At 40.0% G+C, this 22106-nt stretch overlaps 1 protein-coding gene across 7 annotated transcripts in view; it reads left to right on the forward strand.

Annotated features, from left to right (window-relative positions):
* The window catches only part of R3HDM2 (R3H domain containing 2), a 187556-nt gene that overhangs the window by 85221 nt on the left and 80229 nt on the right, over positions 1-22106 (forward strand). For 2 of the 7 annotated variants that reach the window (XM_032289768.1, XM_032289840.1), the window contains exon 1: positions 8460-8747. The exons of 3 other annotated variants lie outside the window; for them this stretch is intronic. The gene's annotated coding sequence lies outside the window, so the exon portion shown is untranslated. Of the gene's footprint in view, positions 1-1181; positions 1312-8429; positions 8748-22106 lie in introns of those variants that run through there. 2 more of the 7 variants (XM_032289730.1, XM_032289721.1) reach the window with 2 other exon arrangements.

Consider the following 22106-nt stretch of genomic DNA (forward strand, 5'->3'; position numbering starts at 1 on the left):
CTGTCTCCTTTTTTTTTTTTTTCTTTTTGAGGCAAGGTCTCACTCTGTTGCCCAGGCTGAGTACAGTGGTACAGTCACAGCTCACTGTAGTGTTGCCCTCTTGGGCTCAAGCGTTCCTCCTGCCTTAGCCTCCTGAGTAGCTGGGACTACAGGCTATCACCACACCTGCTAATTTTTGTATTTTTTGTAGCTGTGGCTGGGGGGTCTCACTCTGTTGCCCAGGCTAGCCTTGAACTCTTGGACACAAGTGATCTCATCTCAGCCTCTGAAAATGCTGGGATATAGGAGTGAGTCACCGTGCCTGGCCAGTTCATTCCTTTTTATTGCTGAGTAGAATTCCATTGTATGAGTGTACCACAATTTGTTTATCAGAGTCTGCTAGAGATTTATCAATTTTATTTATCCTTTGAAGGAACCAATTTTTTGTTTCATTCATTTTTTTTTTTCTGTTTTCAATTTCATTGATTTTTCCTTTTTTTTTTTTTTTTTTTTTTTGTGTGTGATGGAGCCTCACTCTTTTGCCCAGGCTGGAGTGCTTTGGCGAGATCTCCACTCACTGCGATCTCCACTCACTTCAACCTCCACCTCCAGGGTTCAAGCGATTCTTCTGCCTCAGCCTCCCAAGTAGCTGGGACTACGGGTGCCCACCACCACACCCAGCTAATTTTTGTATTTTTAGTAAAGATGAGGTTTCACCATATTGGCCAGGGTGGTTTCAAACTCCCAACCTTGTGATCCCCCTCCCTCAGCCTCCCAAAGTGCTGGGATTACAGGAGTAAGCCACCGCGCCGGGCTTGATTTTTGCTTTTTATTACTCCCTTCATTCTGATTCCTTTGAAAGTATTTTGTTCTCCTCTTTTTAGTTTCTTAAGAAGGAAAGTTACATTATTGATATAAGATCTTTCTACTTGTATTAGTCAGCTTTGACTGCCCTGCCGTTGCAAAATACCACCGACTAGGTAGCTTAAACAGCAGAAATTTCTTTCTTTTTTTTTTTTTTTTGAGACAGGGTCTTGTTCTGTTGCCCAGGCTGGAGTTCATTGATGCCATCATGGTTTACTACAACCTTGACTTCCCAGACTCAAGTGATCTTCCGGAGAAGCTGGGACCACAGGCACACGCCACCATGCCTAGCTAATTTTTTTGATTTTTTTGTAGAGATAAGGTCTCACTGTGTTGCCTGGGCTGGTCTCAAATTCCTGGGCTCAAGAGATCCCTCTGGGATTACAGAAATGAGCTGCTGCATCCAGCCAGAAGTTTATTTCTTACGGTTCTAGAGGCTGAGAAGTCGAAGATCAAGGTACTGGCAAGGTAGGTGTAATCCTGAAGCATCCTGAAGCCTCTTAGTTTGTAGGCAGCTGCCATGTCTCTGTGTGTTTATATGACTTATTTGTGTGAGAGGTAGTGAGGGAGAGAGAGAACTTTCTCGTATCACTTTTGATAAGGATACTAATTCAATCAGATAAGGGCCCCACTCTTATGACTTCATTTAACCTTAATTACTTTCTTAGAGGCTCCATCTCTAAATACAGCCCCACTGCCAGCTAGGGCTTCAACATACGAATTTTGGGGGGACACAAACATTTAGTCTGTAGCACTGCTTTTCTATTGTCAGCATTTAGTGCTATGTATATGTTTCTCTTTAGGTACTTTTTTAGTTTGCATCCCAAAAATTTTGCTACATTATGTTTACATTTTTGTTCAGTTCAAAATATCTTCCAGTTTCCCTTGAGACTTGCTCTTTGACCCATGGATTATTTAGAAATATATTTAATTTCTATTTTCGTTATTGATTTCTAGTTTAAAATCATTATAGTTAGAGGATATACTTGGTATAATTTTGATTCTATTACATTTGTTAAGGTTGTTTTATGACTCAAAATATGATCTATCTTAGTGAATGCTCCATGAGTACCTGAAAATAATGTGTATTCCATAAATGTCAATGAGATCCTATTGGTTGATGGTGTTGTTCAGTTCTTTTTTTTTTTTTTTTTCTTTTTAAAATAAATTCCTCAACCCAGAGTGTTCAGCTCTTTTATATCCTTGCTTTTTTTCCTGTCTAATGGTTCTTTTGCTGAGAGAGAGGTGTTGAAATATCCCATTGTAATTGTGCATTTTTCTACTTTTCCTTTTAGTTCTCAGTTTTTGTTTGTATATTTTGAAGCTCTTTTACTGGATGCATAGACATTTAGAATTATGTCTTCTTGGTGAATTATTGTCATTATGTAATGTTCCTCTTTATCCCTGCTAATTTTCTTTGATCTGAATTACACTTTGTTTAATATTAAAATTCTAACTTTTTTTTTGGTTAGTGTTTATATGATATATCTTTTTCTGTTACTTTTAAAAATTAATAGACTGGCTAAGCACTGTGGCTCATGCCTGTAATCTCAGCCATTTGGAAGACCGGGGTGGGAAGATCACTTCAGGCCATGAGTTCAAGTCTGTTGAACATAGGGTGACCCTGCCTCTTAAAACAAACAAGCAAAAAAAGATGGGCAATGGTGGCACATGCCTGTGGTCTCAACTATTTGGGAGTTTGAGGTATGGGGATTCCTGGGACCTGGTAGGTTGAGGCTACAGTAAGCCATGAGTGCACTACTTCACGCTAGCCTGGGTGACAGAGGGAGACTGAGTCTCAAAAAAAAAAAATAATAATAATAACATACATTCATTTTTAGAACAGTTTTAAGTTTATAGAAAAATTGAGCAGAAAGTTCAGAGAGTTCCCATATGCCAACTTCTGCCTTCCATACACACAGTAGTGTCCCCTATTATTAACACCTTGTATTAGTATGGTTCATATGTTAAAACTGATAAACTAATATTGATGTATTATTATTATTATTATTTTTAAGAGACAGGATCTTACTCTGTTGCCCTGGCTGGAGTGCAGTGGTGTGCATGACTCACTGCAGCCTCTAACTCCCTGGCTCAAGTGATTCTTCTGCTTCAGCCACCAGAGTAGCTGGGATTATAAGCACAAACTACTGTGCCCAGCTTGATACATTTTTATGAACTAAAGTCCATAGTTCACATTAGATTTTATTATTTGTGTTATACAATTCTTTTTTTTTTTTGGGGGGGGACGGAGTTTCGCTCTTGTTACCCAGGCTGGAGTGCAATGGCGCGATCTCGGCTCACCGCAACCTCCGCCTCCTGGGTTCAGGCATTTCTCCTGCCTCAGCCTCCTGCGTAGCTGGGATTACAGGCACGCGCCACCATGCCCAGCTAATTTTTTGTATTTTTAGTAGAGACGGGGTTTCACTGTGTTGACCAGGATGGTCTCAATCTCTTGACCTTGTGATCCACCCGCCTCGGCCTCCCAAAGTGCTGGGATTACAGGCTTGAGCCACCGCGCCCGGCTATACAATTCTTTTGATTTTGACAAATGTATAATGTCATGTATCCTCCTTTGAAGTACCATACAGAATAGTTCAATCCCTATCCTTTTTTTTTTTTTTTTTTTTGAGGTTAAGAGCAGAGGTTTAATAGCCTAAAAAAGGAGAAAGAACAGCTCTCTCTCCTATGAGAGGGAGGGGTGCCCAAAGGGGAATTCCTAATCCATGTACTTTTAACTTGCTTCTGTCATTTTATTTGAAGTAACTTTCTTGTAGACAGCATATAATTGGGTCATTAAAAAAAAAAAAGTATTTGGACAATCTCTGTCTTTTAACTGACATTTTTAGACCATTTACACTTAATGTAATTGTTACTATGTTAGCTTTGGTCCACCATCATTTGCATGTTTTTTATTTTTTTTTAATTTTTTTTTAAAGACGGGGTTTCACCATATTGATCAGGCTGGTCTTGAACTCCTGACCTTAGGTGATCCGCCCGCCTCAGCCTCCCAAAGTGCTAGGATTACAGGCATGAGCCACTGCGCCTGGCTTTTGTGTGTTTTTTCTTTGTTCCTCTTATTTTTAAATCACTTGTTGATTCTCTTGTTTTGCCTTTGAGTCTTTTGAACCTTTTGTACTGCATTTTAATCTTTGTAATTTATCTATTAGGTTCTGACTATGTCTTTTTGTATAGTTTTTTTTTTTTTTTTTTTTTTTTTTTTTAAATGGGGTTTCACCATGATGGCCAGGCTGGTCTTGAACTCCTGAACTCAGGTGATACACCCACCTAGGCCTCCCACAGGTGCTAGGATTACAGGCGTGAGCCACCGTCCCCGGCTGTATAGATTTTTTATTGGTTGCTTTAGAGATCTCTCTAGATCTCTATGCACACATACACACACATATATACACACAGATATGTGGTACATGTACACATGTATGTGTGTAGATATACATACCTTTTTTTTCTTTTGAAATGGGGTCTCACTGTGTCTTGCAGGCTGGAGTGCAGTGGTACAAATATAGCTCACTGTAGCTTCAAACTCCTGGGCTCAAGTGATCCTCCCTCCTCAGCCTCCTGAGTAGCTGAGATGATAGGCATGTACCACCAACCCTGGCCAGTTTTTAAATTTTTTGTACAGATAGGGTCTCGCTATGTTGACCAGGCTGGTCTTGAACTCCTGCTCTAAGATGACCTTCCTGCCTCAGCCTCCTTACATGCTGGGGTTACAGGTGTAAGCCACCATACCTAACTACATGTAACTTTTAATAATTAGAATTAAGATTTTACCACTTTAGGTGGAGTCTTGAAACCTTACAACTATATATGTTTCTTTCCTATCCCTCTTTATGTTGTAGTTGCCTTATCTGTTATATCTACATACATTAAAAACCTCATCAACTTAAAATTTTTGCTGTCAAACATTAAACATTTTAAGGAACTCAATAGGAGAATTGTCTATTAAATGTAATCAAATATTTACCATTTGTGTTTACTTCTTTTATTTCTGGTTTTCTGTATTTTGTTGTACTATCATTTTCTTTTTGTAAAATGTCCTTTGACCATTCTTTTAGTGCAGATCTGCTACTGTGAATTCTCTTAGTTTTCCTTCATCTGAGAATGTCTTTATTTTATCTTCATTATTGAAGGATATTTTCTCTGCATATAGAATACCGTATCTATAGTTTTTTTCATTTAGCACTTTAAAAAAATATTGTTCCACTTTCTTCTAGTTCTCATGTTTCTTTCTTTTCTTTTCTTTTCTTTTTTTTTTTTTTTTTGAGATGGAGTTTTGCTCATTGCCCAGGCTGGAGAGCAATGGTGTGATCTTGGCTTACTACAACCTCTGCCTCCTGGGTTCAAGCAATTCTCCTGCCTCAGCCTCCCAAGTAGCTGGGATTATAGGCAGCTGCCACCATGCCTGGCTAATTTTTTGTACTTGTAGTAGAGACCAGGTTTCACCATGTTGGCCAGGCTGGTCTCGAACTCCTGACCTCAGGTGATCTGCCCACCTCGGCCTCCCAAAGTGTTGAGATTACAAGCGTGAGCCACCATACCTGGCCCTTGTTCTCCTGGTTTTTGATAAGAAATGTGAAGCTGCCAGGCATGGTGGCTGGTGTCTATAATCTCAGTTATTTGGCAGGCTGAAGTGGGAGAATTGCTTGAGGCCAGGAGTTCAAGAGAAGCGTGGGCAACATAACCAGAACTCTTCTCTAAAAAAATAAAATAAATATAGATTAGGGGCATGGGGGCGCATGCCTGTAGTCCCACCTACTTGAGAGCCAGAGGCAGAAGGCAGGAGGATTGCTTTAGCCCAGAAGTTTAAGGCAGCAATGAGCTGTAATCATGTCTCTGCGCTCCAGCCTGATGATACAGCAAGATCTGTCTCTTAAAATATATATATATGAAAGAAATATGAAGCATTTGAATCATTATTGCCTTAATAACAAATGCGTCATCTCCTTTTGGTGGCCTTCAATATTTTTTCTTTTTGTTTTCAGCTGTTAGATTATGATTAATCCAGGAGTTTATCATGGATTTGTTTGTGTTTATCCTGCTTGGGGCAGCTACTGAGCCTTGAATCCGCTAGGTTTTGTTAAACTTGTGAAGTTTGTATCCATTATTTCTTCAAATATTTCAGTATACTCTTTCTCCTCGCTTTCTGGGACTCTAATGTCCTGAATATTAGACATTTGGTATTGTTCCACTGGTCCTTGGTGATCTGAGGTTTTTTTTTTCCCCCAATAAAGAATTTTTTTTTCTTCATTGTTGAGATTCAGTAGTCACATCTGATACCTATATTGATCTGTCTTCAAACTTGTTGACTCTTTCTCCTGTCATTTCTGTTCTGCTATTGAACTCATCAAGTGAGTTTTTATATTTTGTTTGTTATATTTTCCAGTTTCATTTCATTCTTCTTTATATCCTCTGTTTCTTTGCTGAGACATTCTGTTTTTCCATTAGTTTCAAGAATGTTTGTCTTACCTTGTTGGAATATTTTTGTAATGTGAGGCTGTTAATTTCAGTATTTGTGTCATCTTCATGTTTTGGCTGTTCATCTCTTTTCTTATACAAATTCAGATTATCTGGGTTCTTTGTATGCTGGGTAATTTTAGATTTTATCCTGGAAAATTTAAATATTATATCATGAGTGTCAGGGTCTTGTTTAAATCCTGTGGTGAATATTGACTTTCATTTTAGCAGACATTCAACCTGGTTGGGTTCATCTTCAAGTTCTATGCAGCCTTTTGTGAGTGGTGATTCCAAAGTCTGTTCAGTTTTTGAAGGCTTTATAGTGCTATTTAGATCTGCCTTGCATGTATATCACCTAGCCACTTATCTGAGACTTGGCTGATGGCTATTGTTATAGGTCTCAGAATGACCTTAATGTTAGGAGACACATACTGAATTGTTTTAGGTGTGAAGAGTCATCATGAAAGCATGTCAAATAGTTCTGAAAAATGTATATATATACATACATATATGCATGCACATATATGTATATATAAGTTCATATACGTGTCGAGGTGATGTGCTAGTTTTGCACATTCTCTATGTGTCAGAAATTTCTCAAGTGAAAATTTGGAGAAAACAAATAAGTAAAGGTCAAAAACACGTACTTCATCTGCTTAAAACCCACCAATGGCTTGTCATCTCATGAAGTGTAAAAGTTAGATTGCTTTCAGTGATCAATTTGGCCCTGCGGGATCAGCCTTCCAACGCCCTAAGGCTTCTCATCTCACTCAGAGTAAAAGCCAGTCTTTTTTTCCCCTTTTGTTTGACTCTTAATGAGTCTATCTCTTATTCCTAGAGCTTATCTTAGTGCCTGTCCCTAGTAAGAACCCGACCACACAAGTATTTGTCTAGATAAAAAGATGTGTCTTTGTGACAGGTTTTATTGTTTTCATCAGGATGCCTTGACCATAGCTATACATTATTTTGTGCTGTTGCACATGATGCACTGCCTATAATGTCCATTACTTCCTGAGCAATAGAGATTATTACTATCTTTCCTTGGGCTCTTAAAAATTAAGACCTGAGGCCAGGAGCGGTGGCTTCTGCCTATAAACCCAGCACTTTGGGAGCCCGAGGCAGGAGGATCACCTGAGGTCAGGAGTTCGAGACCAGCCTGACCAACATAGAGAAACCCTGTCTCTACTAAAAATACAAAATTAGCCAGCCATGGTGGTGCATGCCTGTAATCCCAGCTACTTGGGAGGCTGAGGCAGGAGAATTGCTTGAACCCAGGAAGCAGAGGTTGCAGTGAGCCGAGATTGCGCCATTGCACTCCAGCCTGGGTAACAAAACCGAAACTCTGTCTCAAAAAATATATATAAAATAAATAAATAAAGAGTGAAATTCCATCTCAAAAAAATAAAAATAAGACCTGAGAGTCATATCTAAGCTTGCCATTCCAGAGCCATGTATACTTTCTTGAATAATTACTTTTCTTTCCTGGTCTCCTTTGTACCACTTTATTTTAATCTACTTATTGTCATCCCTGTACTTATATTCTCCATTCCCATCCTTTTTCATCAGTTCTGTCAGAAAGATGCCGTCATGGTTTCCTTATTCCCTCATTTTATAGCCAAAGTATTTTTCCTTTCCTTTGGGGGGAAATAATGGGAAGAGGAACAGATAGGTACTAGTATCCTGTGCTGTCTGCCTTCTGCCCCAAAATGAAAAACAATTTTACTAAATATAGCTCACTGGCAAGAAAACTCTCTATAGCTAGGTTTGATCTTAATTTTATATTTCTGAAGTCCAGCACAGTAGCTTTTAGGCAGAGATCATATCTCTGGCCTCAACTAGTTTGCAGGTAAGAAAAAGGTAAGGTAAATTTAAAGGTAAACTTTTAATTCAATACATATTTCCAACTTGTTATTCTTCACTAAAGAGACTATTTTGGTATCTCGACATATGCAGCAGAAAGGAGCTGCTGCTGTGTCTTTAAAAGTATCCTCAGAGCAGTGTGGAGGCAGGCGTGCCACTGAAGTACTTGAATGAGAGCGAGAAGAGGAGGTGGGAGGGGGTGCTCTTAAAGCCTCTGTGTGTGTGTGTGTGTGTGTGTGTGTCTGTGTGTGCCTGTGTCTATGTCTGTGAGTGTATGTGCCAGTGTGACTGTTGGCAGAGCTCTGGATGACATCTCTCTGAACAGCTGGGCCATGGTCGGCTTCAGAGCTGCTTGTCAGAGCAATTAGCTAGCTGGAGCCGCAGCAGCAAGGATCAGTATCATTTCATTCAAGGGTGAAGGGGGCGGGAGAGGGCTGTGGGTGGGGGAAGAGGCACAGGTTTCCCAGAAGGAATTTCTTCCGGCAAAATTCCGGCAGAACAGATCTTTACAATGAAATCTCCATTAATAATGTGAGCTCGCTGTTGGTGTAAGTACAGATCCATCTGGGGTGAGTTTTGGATAATTTTCTTTCTTTCTTTATATAAAAGTCCTTGAACTCCACAGACTGGGTAGAAAGAAGCTATAAAGATATTTTTTCTATCTTGGCTGATTTAACTGTATACTACGCACTAGGGAAACTAGAGAATTTTTAAGTGCTAAGTTTTGTGAGGGTTTTTTGGGCATTTGGTTTGCTGCTTTTTATCTTTAAAATATTATAAAAATTAGGTTTGCCAGAACTTTTACTCTATTCAGATTTTACCTCTTCCATGGCTATTTCAGGCAATGCTTCATTCAGATGTTGCTTATGAGAACAGTGGTGATTTCTGTTCTCTTTGGTGATGCTATTGACGCACATTGCAGGAAGCAGGGATTCCCCTATAAATATCCTTCACTGTGTCATTACCCAGCTATCCACACCTGGCTGGCGAATGTGCCTCTCTCTCCTATATCTTTATGTAACTATCCCCTAGGCTTTAAATGTGATAAGAAATAGCCTTTGCTATGTCCAGGGAGCTTTTTTGATTATGAACATCTTAGGAATTTGTTTAAAACCTTTTTACTAAAAAATGCCTTTTGATGTGTTGAGATTGTCACGTGGATTTCTTCTAGGTTTATTGATTCTTGTTTTGTATTACTTGTTTCTTATAATTGGCTTGTTTTTATTTGCTGGCCTTGGCTTCTAAAGAGTGCAGAGATGGGATTCCCTCTACCTCCAGTGACGTAGTGATTTTGTTTGCAGTCTTTTTCTTCTGAGAGGGAGGGGACGGAGAGAAGGAAGAAGAAAAATCCATCTGAAGCGGTGCGTTCTTCCTTCTATATGACTTGATGTTGGTAACTGGGTGCCATTGAATAGAGCTGAAAGCAAAGTGGGATGTTATAAAGGTGCTATAATTTTGTTTGTTTCCTTTTAGAATAGGCTCAGACCGAAGTCAGAATTACTAAAGCAAGGTGCCTGAATTAACCCTGTATGGTCCTGCTGTTAATTTTTACCGAATTACTTTTTCTAAATAAGGAAAGAAAAAGAACTCGTGAGCCGGGTTTCTGGAACCAGGATCCATGAATAATTTTAGGTTGAGTTTTGGAATTTGGAATTTTTCTGCCTTATTTGCACAGACAGTTTGTACACTGTTTCTCAGACCTAAAAAATAGGTAGTTATGTAAAATTCCTTGCCACTGTAGTTGAGAATAAAATTCTAATTTTGAATATATATAGCTAAAGCAAAGCTTTAGGAAGAAATTGTTAGATATACTCTTAGGGGTGAGCATAACAGCCCAACCCATCTTTTTTTGGATTGAGTGTCTGAGCTTCCAGTCCCTTTTTATGCGACTCCATTTTAATACCACTGATCTCTAGAGGGCTGCAGAGGTCAATTTGAAAAACTCAGTAAACTAGAGCCTAGGAAAATTGAAGGTTTGCCTATCTGTCAATGTGTGTTTGGTTAACATATGTGGAAAAGTGCTTTTAAGAATGTGCTGGTTTATTTTCTATCTTGATTTTCTTTTCTGTTCTGTGCTTTCATTTACTCAATTCTTTGTGTGAAGTGAAAAGAGTAATAATGTCCACTTCTCAGCTTACATTAGGCATTCTTATTTTTCTATGATAGTTCAATTATATTAATATTTATTACAGCCATAAATGTTTCAAACCAACACAATCTATTTGTTTTGGGTGGGGGAAGAGGGTAGGAGGAAAAAAAGGAAGATAATCCTAGGGCAAATGGAGAGAATTCTAGAATAACCTATTTAGAAGCTTGCCAGAGACAGGAGCTATAAGGGTTAAGAGAAATTCCACCACATCCTTGCATCTTGATATTGCAGCAAATTTGTGGATAATTTCTTGCTAGCTTTTCAGGAAACCCCTGTGGTGGACAACCCTCATTAATCGTTGCTGGGAGACTGCTCTGACGTCACTGGGAGCAGTTCCCTGTCTGCAACTAGGACAGGAATAGCCTTTGAGGGGGAAGAAAACTGCTGTGAAATTAAAAGATGACGGTTTTGTTTACTTGGTTTTCCTTTCATTTGAGGGTAGATAAGATAAACCTGAAGTCTTTTTTAAATGTTTGTCATTACCAAGGGAAAATTTGCCAAAAGTTATTTTTATTTCAACTGGAAATGCTTTCTTCTTTTGAAATCTTTATTTTCTAACCATTCTAACCAAGGTTTTGGAAAAGGTCAAGGAAAAAGAAAAGCTGTTGAAAAATGTTAGAGAAGTAAGATTTCTGTTTCTTTTTATCCCCTTCCCCCCAACTTTTTATGTTTTTGGAAGAAGGATAGTTCAAGAACCGCTTTTATAAATCATTGTTTTTAGCATCATCCTGTTTGGGATAATTAAAAATTTGATATATATATGTTGGAAGGACTTTCTGGCCAAATTGATAGGGGCCATTACTGTGCCTAGAAGTTACTGTACCAACTTAATTATCTTCTCTCTGATATCTTCCTCCCCTAGCCCACTCCCTTAACAGCTCCCACTGTTAAGAGCTTCCCTTTTTTTGTTTGTTTATTTTTTTGAGATGGAGTCTTGCTCCGTCCCCCAGGCTGGAGTACAGTGGCATCATCTTGGCTCACTGCCACCTCCATCTCCTGGGTTCAAACAATTCACCTGCCTCAGCCTCCAGAGTAGCTGGGATTACAGGTGCATGCCACCATGCCCGGCTAATTTTTGTATTTTTAGTAGAGACAGGGTTTCACCATGTTAGTCAAACTGGTCTTGAACTCCTGACCTCGTGATCTACCTGCCTTGGCCTCCCAAAGTGCTGAGATTATAGGCGTGAGCCACCGAGTCTGGCAAGAGCTTCTGTTTAGAAAAAACTTACTGGTTGAATGCTTGCCCCCTGGAATTCAAATCCCAGCTTTGCCAGTTGCTGCTTTGTGACTTTGGCCAAATTAATGTCTCCATATCTTCATTTATAAAACGGGTCAGGCATGGTGCTGTAATCCCAGCACTTTGGGAGGCTGAGGTGGATGGATCACTTGAGGTCAGGAGTTTGAGACTAGCCTGGCCAACATGGTGAAACCCCTTCTCTACTAAAACTACAAAAAATGGTATGGTGGCGAACGCCTGTAATTCCAGCTACTGGGTGGAGGTCACAGTGATGTGAGATCATACCACTGCACTCCAGTCTGGGCAACAGAGCAAGATTCTGCCTTTTACACACACACACACACACACACACACACACACACACACACACACTTGTAAAATGAAGATAATAATTAGTACCCACTTCCTAGGGTTGTTTTGAAGATTAAAAGAGTTAATATATACATAATGAAGCTTTTAAAACAGTTCCTAGTCATTTTAAAGACTTAGTTAGCAGTAGCCATTATTATAAATATTTAGAAATAGAGTCCAGCTGGGGTGGCAGAATGAGACCCTATCTCTCTCTCTCTAATAATAATAATAATAAAGACAAGGGGATATACCATTTGTATCTTCAGATAACATGTAATTTTTGAGGAAGCCAGAAGAGATTTTTGAGTAATGTAGGATATTGAGTTTTTAAAATGATCATAAGGGCCAAGCATGGTGGCTCATGCCTGTAATCCCAGCACTTTAATTTGGGAGGCTATGGTGGGTGGATCACTTGAGGTGTGGAGTTCAAGACCAACCTGGACTATATGATGAAACCCCATCTCTACCAAAAATACAGATAAATTAGCTGGGCGTGGTAGCTTATGCCTATGGTCCCCATTACTTATGAGGTTGAGGCAGGAGGACCACTTGAACATATCCAACCAATATAGATAGAAATTCTGTGCTAATATGGAAACAAAGTTTAGAAAGATACACCTCAAAACATTGCTGCTGTTAGTAGCAGTTATGTCTGAGTTCTTGATCGTGGGCGTTTTTTTTTTGTTTGTTTTCTTCTCTATGCTTGTGTGTGTTTTTTATAAGTATAAAGAAACCTGCAGTATTTTTCTAATCGTAAAAAGAATTTAAAAATACAAAAATTTCTAGTGTTCATATCTGACTGATGAAAATTTTTACCATCTGTTAAATTCAAATAAATGTGATGACCTGTATAACCTGGACATAGTGTTTGGAACACAGTAAATGTTCAGTAAGTGATAACTGCTGCTATTATTAGTTGAGAAAGATAGCTTCCTCTGATTAGAGTTCAGGGCTTTCATTTGGGAGATAACATCTCTGAGAAGATATCCTCTTCATGCAGCTTCTTGTCCTTCTGAGGTTGGTAAATATGCTTTCTTTCTATACCTGCTAGCCCAAGATCTTTATACATACACACACGAGGTTATAGAACTAGAGTGCAATGTTTTGATTTTTGTTTTGGTGGTGGTGTAGAGGAAATTTAACATGGAGACAGGCCTACTAGTGACTTTCTTTGCAGCGACTTAAAATGCTTTAATACAATTTATGACTCCCACTGAAAGTTGATTCTACCCCAGTTTCTGGGTTGTCTCCTTAAGAATTCTTGGGAAATTTGGGCTGGGCATGGTGGCTTATACCTGTAATCCCAGCACGTTGGGAGGCCAAGGTAGGCAGATCCCTTGAGCCCAGGAGTTTGAAACCAGCTTAGGCAAGATAGGGAGATCTGGTCTCTACAAAAAAAAAAAAAAAAAAAAAAGTCAGCCAGGTGTGGTAGTATGGCCCTGTAGTTTCAGCTACTTAGGAGGCTGAAGCAGGAGGATCACTTGAACCCATGAGGTTGAGGCCACAGTGAGTTGAGATAGCGCCACTGTACTTCATCTAGCTGGGCAACAGAGTGAAACCCTCTCTCTTTAAAAAAAAAAAAAAAAAAAAGAGAGAGAGAGAGAAATCTTGGGAAATTTGGAATAGCATTACAGAAAAGATTTCTCTGTTCTAAGAATTTCTGAAATTCTGTCTATTGCTTCTCATGTTAGTCTGCTATGTGGGTCCCTTTGAACTCAATGCTGACAAATGAGATCTAGACATCCATTTACATTTTTACAAATAATTTTCTTTTTATTTTTTTGCATTTTAGGTTTTGGGGTACATGTGAAGAGCATGCAAGATTGTTGCATAGGTACACACATGGCAGTGTGATTTGCTGCCTTCCTCCCCATCACCTATATCTGGCATTTCTCCCCATGCTATCTCTCCCCAACTCCCCACCCCCCGCTGTCCCTCCCCTATTTCCCCCTGACAGACCCCAGTGTGTGATGCTCCCCTCCCTATGTCCATGTGTTCTCATTGTTCAACACCCGCCTATGAGTGAGAACCTGTGGTGTTTGATTTTCTGTTCTTGTGTCAGTTTGCTGAGAATGATGGTTTCCAAGTTCATCCATGCCCCCCCTACAAAGGACATGAACTCGTTTTTTATGGCTGCATAGTATTCCATGGTGTATATATGCCACATTTTCCCTGTCCAGTCTGTCATCGATGGGCATTTGGGTTGGTTCCAGGTCTTTGCTATTGTTAACAGTGCTGCAGTGAACATTCGTGTACATGTTCTTATAGTAGAACGATTTATAATCCTTTGGATATATACCCAGTAATGGGATGCTGGGTCAAATGGAATTTCTATTTCTAGGTCCTTGAGGAATCACCACGCTGTCTTCCACAATGGTTGAACTAATTTACACTCCCACCAACAGTGTAAAAGTGTCCCTATTTCTCCACATCCTCTCCAGCATCTGTTGTCTCCAGATTTTTTAATGATCACCATTCTAACTGGCGTGAGATGGTATCCCAGTGTAGTTTTGATTTGCATTTATTTAATGGCCAGTGATGATGAGCATTTTTTCATATGTTTATTGGCCTCATGTATGTCTTCTTTTGTAAAGTGTCTGTTCATATGCTTCGCCCACTTTTGAATGGGCTTGTTTGTTTTTTTCTTGTAAATCTGTTTTAGTTCTTTGTAGATTCTGGATATCAGCTTTGACAAATAATTTTCAAAAATTTGTTTGAAAAATTACTATTTACCTTTAAGAATCTACTTATAAGTAAAGCACAGGAGACAATTTTGCAACGTAAACGTTAGCATGCCTAGCTCGAAAAACCTTAGTTTCTATTCCGTAGCCTCTTTTTTTTTTTTTAACTTTTATTTTAGGTTTGGGGGTACGCATGAAGGTTTGTTACACAGGTAAACATGTGTCACAGGGGTTTGTTGTACATACGATTTCACCACCAGTGTTAGACCCAGTACCCAATAATTACCTTTTCTGTTCCTTTCACCCTCCCCCATCAAGTAGACCCCAGTGTCTTTTGTTCTCTTCTGTGTGTTCATAAGTTCTTATCATTTAGTTCCCACTTGTAAGTGATAACATGCAGTATTTGGTTTTCTGTTCCTGCCTTACTTTACTAAGGATAATAGCCTTGAGCTTCATCTGCGTTCCTGCAAAAGACATAAGCTTATTCTTTATTATGGCTGCATAGTATTCCAGGTGTATGGACCACATTTTCTTTATCTAGTCTGTGATTGATAGGCATTTAAGTTGATTCTATGTGTTTGCTATTGTGAATAGTGCTGCAGTGAACATTCATGTGAATGTGTCTTTATGTTGGTAGAATTATTTATATTCCTCTGTATATATACCCAGTAATGGGGTTGCTGGGTTGAGTGGTAGTTCTGCTTTTAACTCTTTGAGGAATCACCATCCTGCTTTCCATAATTATTGAACTAATTTACTCTCCCACCAACTTTAAGTTGGTATAAGTGTTTTTGCTGTAACCTTACCAGCATCTCTTATTTTTTGACGATTTTTTTTTTTTTGAGACGGCTGGAGTGCAGTGGCACAATCTCCACTCACTGCAACCTCTGTCTCCTGGGTTCAAGTGATTCTCCAGCCTCAGCCTCTGAGTAGCTGGGATTACAGGCACCTGCCACCTTGCCTGGCTAATTTTTGTGTTTTTATTAGAGATGGGGTTTCACCTTGTTGGCCAGGCTGGTCTCGAACCACTAACCTCTGGTGATCCATCCACCTCAGCCTCCCAAAGTGCTAGGATGAGCCTGATGCCTGGCCGCTTTTTGACTTTTTAATAATAGGCATTCTGACTGGTGTGAGGTGTGAAATTAAAAAAAAACATGGTATGGTATCTCGTTGTAGGTGTTTTTGATTGGCGTTTCTCTAGTTATCAGTGAGAATGAGTGTTTTTTCATATGCTTATTATCCGAATATATGTCTTCTTTTGAGAAATGACTGTTAATGTCCTTTGCCCACTTTTTAATGTGGTTGTTTTTCTCTTGTAAATCTAAGTTCCTTGTAATGATGGATCTCCTGGGCTCAAGCAATCCTCCTGCCTCGGCCTCCCAAATTGCTGGGTTTACAGTGGTGAGCCACCACGCCTGGCTCACACCGATAATCCCAACACCTTGGGAGGCTGAGGTGGGAGGATCATGTGAGACAGGAGTTCAAGGCCAGCCTGGGCAACCTAATAATACACTGTTTCTCCAACAACAACAACAACAACAAAAATCAAAAAAACAAACAAACAAAAAAAAACTGGCTGTGGTGGCGCCTGCCTGTAGTCCTGTAGTTCTAGCTGGAGTACAGTGGCCCCAATCATAGCTCACTATAGCCTCAACCTCCTGGGCTATAGTCCTAGCTATAGGCAGGTGCCACTCCCTGTTTGGGAGGCTGAGGTGGAATGATTGGTTCAGCCCAGGAGTTCAGAGTTGCAATGAGCTGTGACTAGGCCACTGCACTCCAGCCTGGGCAACCTAGCAAGATGTTGTCACTTAAAATAAAAAGGGCCGGGTGTGGTGGCTCACTCCTGTAATCCCAGGACTTTTTTTGGGGGGAGGCCGAGGTGGGCAGATCACGAGGTCAAGAGATTGAGACCATCCTGGCCAACATGGTGAAACCCTATCTCTACTAAAAATACAAAAATTAGCCGGGCGTGGTGGCATGCGCCTGTAGTCCCAGCTACTTGGGAGGCTAAGGTGGAAGAATCGCTTGAACCCAGGAGGCGGAGGTTGTAGTGAGCCAAGATTGTGCCACTGCACTCTAGCCTGGCGACAGAGCAAGACTCCATCTCAGAAAAAAAGGGTGGCCGAGTGTGATGGCTTACACCTGTAATCCTAGCATTTTGGGAGGCTGAGGCAGGCTGATCGCCTGAGGTCAGGAGTTTTAGATCAGCCTGGCCAATGTGGTGAAAGCCTGTCTCTACTAAAAATACAAAAATTAGCTGGGCAAGGTGGCAGGTGCCTGTAATCTCAGATACTTGGGAGGCTAAGGCAGGAGAATCACTTGAACCAGGAGGCGGAGGTTGCAAGATCACACTATTGCACTCCAACCTGGGTGACAGAGGGAGACTCTGTCTCAAAAAAAAAAAAAAAAAGGTGTGATAAATTGATGCAGATCACAGATCAGCAGTTCTAAATTTTATATATATATATATATATATATATATATATGTTATATATTTTGTAGCAACAGAGTCTTGCTCTGTTGCCGAGGCTGGAGTGCAATGGCCCAATCATAGCTCACTATAGCCTCAACCTCCTAGGCTCAAGGGATCCTCCTGCCGTAGCCTCTCAAATAGCTAGGAGTACACATAGGTGCCACTACACCCAGCTAACTTTTTTTTTTTTTTGTAGAGGTGGGGTCTCACTATGTTGCCTAGGCTGGTCTCAAACTGCTGGCCTCAGGTTGATCCTCCTGCCTTGGCTTCTCAGAGTGCTGGGATTTCAGGCCTGAGCCACGACACCTGGCCAACGGCCCTAAATTAAAATCTTTAGCTCTCAGTATATTGAAGCATGGGAAGTTTTAATATTGTAATTTTAGCTGGGCAGCACTCCCTACACTAATTCCTCAGTTTATCCTGGTGTTGGTTTTCTGGCAGTTTAAAGATTCTTGAATTTCTTTACTGAAATTAAACAAGGAAAAATCTCCAGGGTTTTTGGGATCCTTGTTATTTGCATAGATCCATTGTCTTTGCTGTTCACTCTTTGCCCCATTCATTTTTAGTATAACAGAATGGCACCATTTCTTATTTGTCTATAGAGACTATTCTCTGACAGTTTTTGCAGCAGTTTCTATGGAAAATGCTTTATTTAAAAAATTTTAAAAAGCAAGGGAAATCTCATCTTTTAGCTCTTAGTGATAGAGCCTGTTGCCATGGAGTCTTGGATCAGATTGGCTGACCCAGGGGCCAATGAGCAGATAGAACATGAACACATTATCATTTAACTTTGCAGAATTTATTATTTGGTGATAGATGACATTAATACTGTAACTGTATATAGAAGCTGTGAAATAAATGCTTCAAAAATGGTATAAGATGTTTTTAAAATTTGCTGTTAAATGTAAATATGATAATTACATATTCTTAATGTGATTTGATTGGGGGAGGAGATGGTGGGAAATACCTACCACCTGTCTGTGAATTGGGCTGCTACTGCAGTCAGTTGGGCATGTGCCAAGTCTGAGTCTAACTATGGCCTTCTAGACCAGAGGAGATTTTTTAAAATATATGAACCAACCTCCCTCTCTCCTTTCTTCCCTCCCTCCCTCCCTCCTGCCCTCTTCCCTCCTTCCTTCCCTTCCTTCCCTGTCTTGTCTTCCTTCCCTCCCTCCCTTCCTTCCCTTCCCTCCTTCCTTCCTCCCTTCCCTTCCTTTCCCTTCCCTCCCCCTTCCTCTTCCCTCCTTCCCTCCCTCCCTCCCTCCCTCCCTCCCTCCCTCCCTCCCTTCCTTCCTTCCTTCCTTCCTTCCATGCTTCCATCCTTCCATCCTTCCATCCCGCCCTCCCTCCCTCCTTCACTATGGGGGTGAAGTCCAGAAATCTGTATTTTATTTCTTTATTTATTTTTGAGACGGAGTTTTGCTCTTGTCACCCAGGCTGTGCGATCTCAGCTCACTCTAACCTCTGCCTCCCAGGTTCAAGAGATTCTCCTGCCTCAGCCTTCCAAGTAGCTGGAATTACAGGCGCCCACCACCATGCCCAGCTAATTTTTTTGTATTTTTAGTAGAGACAGGGTTTCACCATGTTGGCCAGGCTGGTCTCAAACTCCTGACCTCAGGTGATCAATCCACCTTGGCCTCCCAAAGTGATGGGATTACAGGCATGAGCCACCGCGCCTGGCCTGAAGCTGCCTTTCTTACTTGATAACTTTTAAGGCTGAATCGGAAATTAATAGCTTTTTTCTTTCAGTTTTTCTTTTTTTCTCCTCTAATCTGACATGGTAGATCTCTGTCAACATTATATAGTGTCTCTCTGCTTGGTCTGGAGATAGAGGAATAGCTGGGGGTAGCTTCCATGTTTTCCATCTTTACTTTTTTAGCTTGTTTGTATATATTGACTTAGGTCTGGGATGTTTCACTGAGCTCAGTGTTGGTTCCTTGTCATAGCAGATCATGGCACATATCTTTTCCTATTTTATTGCCCAAGAGATTAAGAATGATTCATTCATAGAAATTTCCCTCTCTAGGTCCTGTAAATGAAGGAAGTCAAGAGTTTCATGTTTCCCTTCTTACACTTTGTGTCAAGGGATACTTGAGAAATTATAATTATGGTGGGTCTTTTTCTTTGCTCTCCCAGTGTTCTCATACTCAGCTATTTATAGAGCTGAAGGATTGAAAGAGATATCCAGAGGTACATGAGTTTATTCCCCTCTTTTGAGCTACTCAAGCCTCTGTAAGATATGAACATTTCATTATACCATCACCCCCGTCTCAGGAAAAACCAATTCTAGATTCTCTATTAAGCAAAGAGGGAGAAAAAAATGTGTTCAGTACCTAACTGGATAACTTACCTTAGGGTAAGAATAAGGGATGTGGTTTGGTTCATCGGGTAAGCACAAAGCAGAAGGAAATAGTAGCACATTAGACTCAAAGGTTATAAGTTTGAACCTCACTTAGTTCACACAGTTTTTCAGATCTTGCAGATTTTTTCTTGCTAAGCTTTATTTTGAATGGAAATCATTGATCTCTCAGGTGAGGATTGTGCAAAGCCATCCTGATCTGAATTTGGGAAAGCAGCAGGCCATTTTGAGAAAACAGTGTGGTATCAAAGAAAGAACATGAATTTAGAGGCATTTTTGAGTTGAATTCTAGCTTTGCCACTTACTTTTTTTTTTGGAGACAGGGTCTCACTCCAGGCTGGAGTGCTAGAGTGATGCGATCACAGCTCACTGCAGCCTTGACCTCCTAGGCTCAAGTGATTCTCCCACCTCTGCCTCCCAAGTAGCTGGGACCATGACTACAAGGCTGGTCTCAAAATCCTGGGCTCAAGCAATCCTTCCACTTTAACTTCCCAAAGTGCTGGGATTATAGGCATGGATCATCACATCTAGCCACTGTTTACATTCTGTAAATACGGCAAATTACTTTTTTCTTTTCAAGACAGTGTCTTACTCTGTGGTCCAGGCTACAGTGCAGTGGTATAATCACAGCTCACCATAGCCTCCTGGGCTCAAGCGATCCTGCTACCTCAGCCTTTCAAGTATCTGGGACTACAGGCACATGCCACCACGCCTAGCTAATTTTTTAAAAAAATTTTATGCAGAGTTTCCCTTTATTGCCCAGGCTGCAAATTATTTTAATTCACATATTTATTTTAAAATGTACTTATTGTATGTCAGGCGCTCTTCTAGACCCTGTTTATAAGCAGTGAACAAAGCAAAATCAAAATTCTTCCCCTTCTTTGAGTGTACCTTGGGGACAGAGATAATAAACAAGATAAATAAGTAAAATAAGTGAATTATTTGACAGTGATAAATGATGAGAAGAAAAATAAAGTCAAGGAAATGAGATGGGAAGTATTTGGGGTTTTGTAAGAGGTAGGTTCAAAGAACAGACACTGGTGGTCAGGTCATTTAAGGTCTTGTAGACCATTTTAGGGACATTAGCCCTGAGTGAGATGGAGAGCCATTGGGGGATTTTGAGCAAAGGCATAAAATGATCTGACAATGTTTTTGTTTACAAAGTACTATGGGGTGGGGTGGTGAAAGTGGAAGCAAAGAGACCAATTAGAGGGATGTTGCAATTACTCAGCCAAGAGAGGATGGTGGAACGATTAGGTAAGAAAAAGAAATAAAAGGCATCAAAATTAGAAGGGAAGAAGTAAAATTATCTCTATTTGCAGATGGTGGGATCTTAGATATAGAAAACCCTAAAGATTCCACAAAAAAAACACTTTAGAATTAATAAATGCCAGCCAGGCACCGTGCCTCATGCTTGTAATCCCAGCACTTTGAGAGGCCGAGGCTGGTGGATCTCCTGAAGTCAGGAGTTCAAGACCAGCCTGGCCAACATGATGAAACCCTGTCTTTACTAAAAATACAAAAAATTAGCTGGGCATGGTGGTAAACGCCCGTAATCCTAGCTACTCAGGAGGCTGAGGCAGGAGAATCACTTGAACCTGGGAGGCGGAGGTTGCAGTGAGCCGAGATCGCCCATTGCACTCTAGCCTGGGCAACAAGAGCGAAACTCTGTCTCAAAAAAAAAAAAGAATAAATGCATTCAGTAAAATAGCAGAATGCAGAGTTATCACAAAAATCCATTGTATTTCTGTACATTAATAATGAACAATCTGAGAAGGAAATTATGAAAACAGTTCCATTTACAATAGTGTCAAAAAGAATAAAATACGTAAGCATTATCTAAGGACATGAGAGACTTATACAATAAAAACTATAAGCCATTGCCGAAAGAAAGAAGATATAAATGAAAACACATCCCATGTTCATGGATTGAAAGACCTAATATTGTTAAGATGTCAGTACCACCCAAAGTGATCTACAGGCTCATTGCAATCCCTATCAAAATCCCAATTATGTTTTTTTGCAGAAATGGAAAAACTCATCTTAAAATTTGTATAGAATCTGAAAGGATTCCAAACAGCCAAAACAATCTTGAAAAAGAGCAAAGCTGAAGGACTTATTCCTGACTTCAAAACTTACTACAAAAGCACAGTAATCAAAACAGTGTAGTACTGGCGTAAAGATATACACCAATGGAATAGAATAGGGAAAGAAACCTTCATATATATGGTCTAATGATTTTTGACAAAGGTTGTGATACAGTTTGGATCTGGTGAGGATGTGGAGAAATTGGGATATTTGTGCACTGTTGGCGAGAATGTCAAATGTTACAGCCACCATAGAAAATACAGCAGTTCCTCAAAAAAATTAAACATAGAATTAACATCTGATCCAGAAATCCTACTTCTGGATACATATCCAAATGTATTGAAAACAAAGTCTCAAGTAGATACTTGTAAATTCATGTTTATAGCAGCATTGTTCACAATAACTAAAACATGGAAACAACCCAAGTGTCCATCAACAGAATGGATTTCAAAATGTGTTATATTCAGGCAACAAAATATTATGTAGCCTTAAAAAGAAGTAAATTCTGACATATTATGCTAGAGTTTGGATGTATCTTGAGGACATTATGATAAGTAAAACAAGCCAGTCACAAAAAGACAGATACTGTA

Source organism: Sapajus apella, unplaced genomic scaffold (assembly GCF_009761245.1).
Source record: "Sapajus apella isolate SASKATOON/1434 unplaced genomic scaffold, GSC_monkey_1.0 scaffold2, whole genome shotgun sequence".
In the NCBI taxonomy this organism is placed as follows: Eukaryota; Metazoa; Chordata; class Mammalia; order Primates; family Cebidae; genus Sapajus; species Sapajus apella.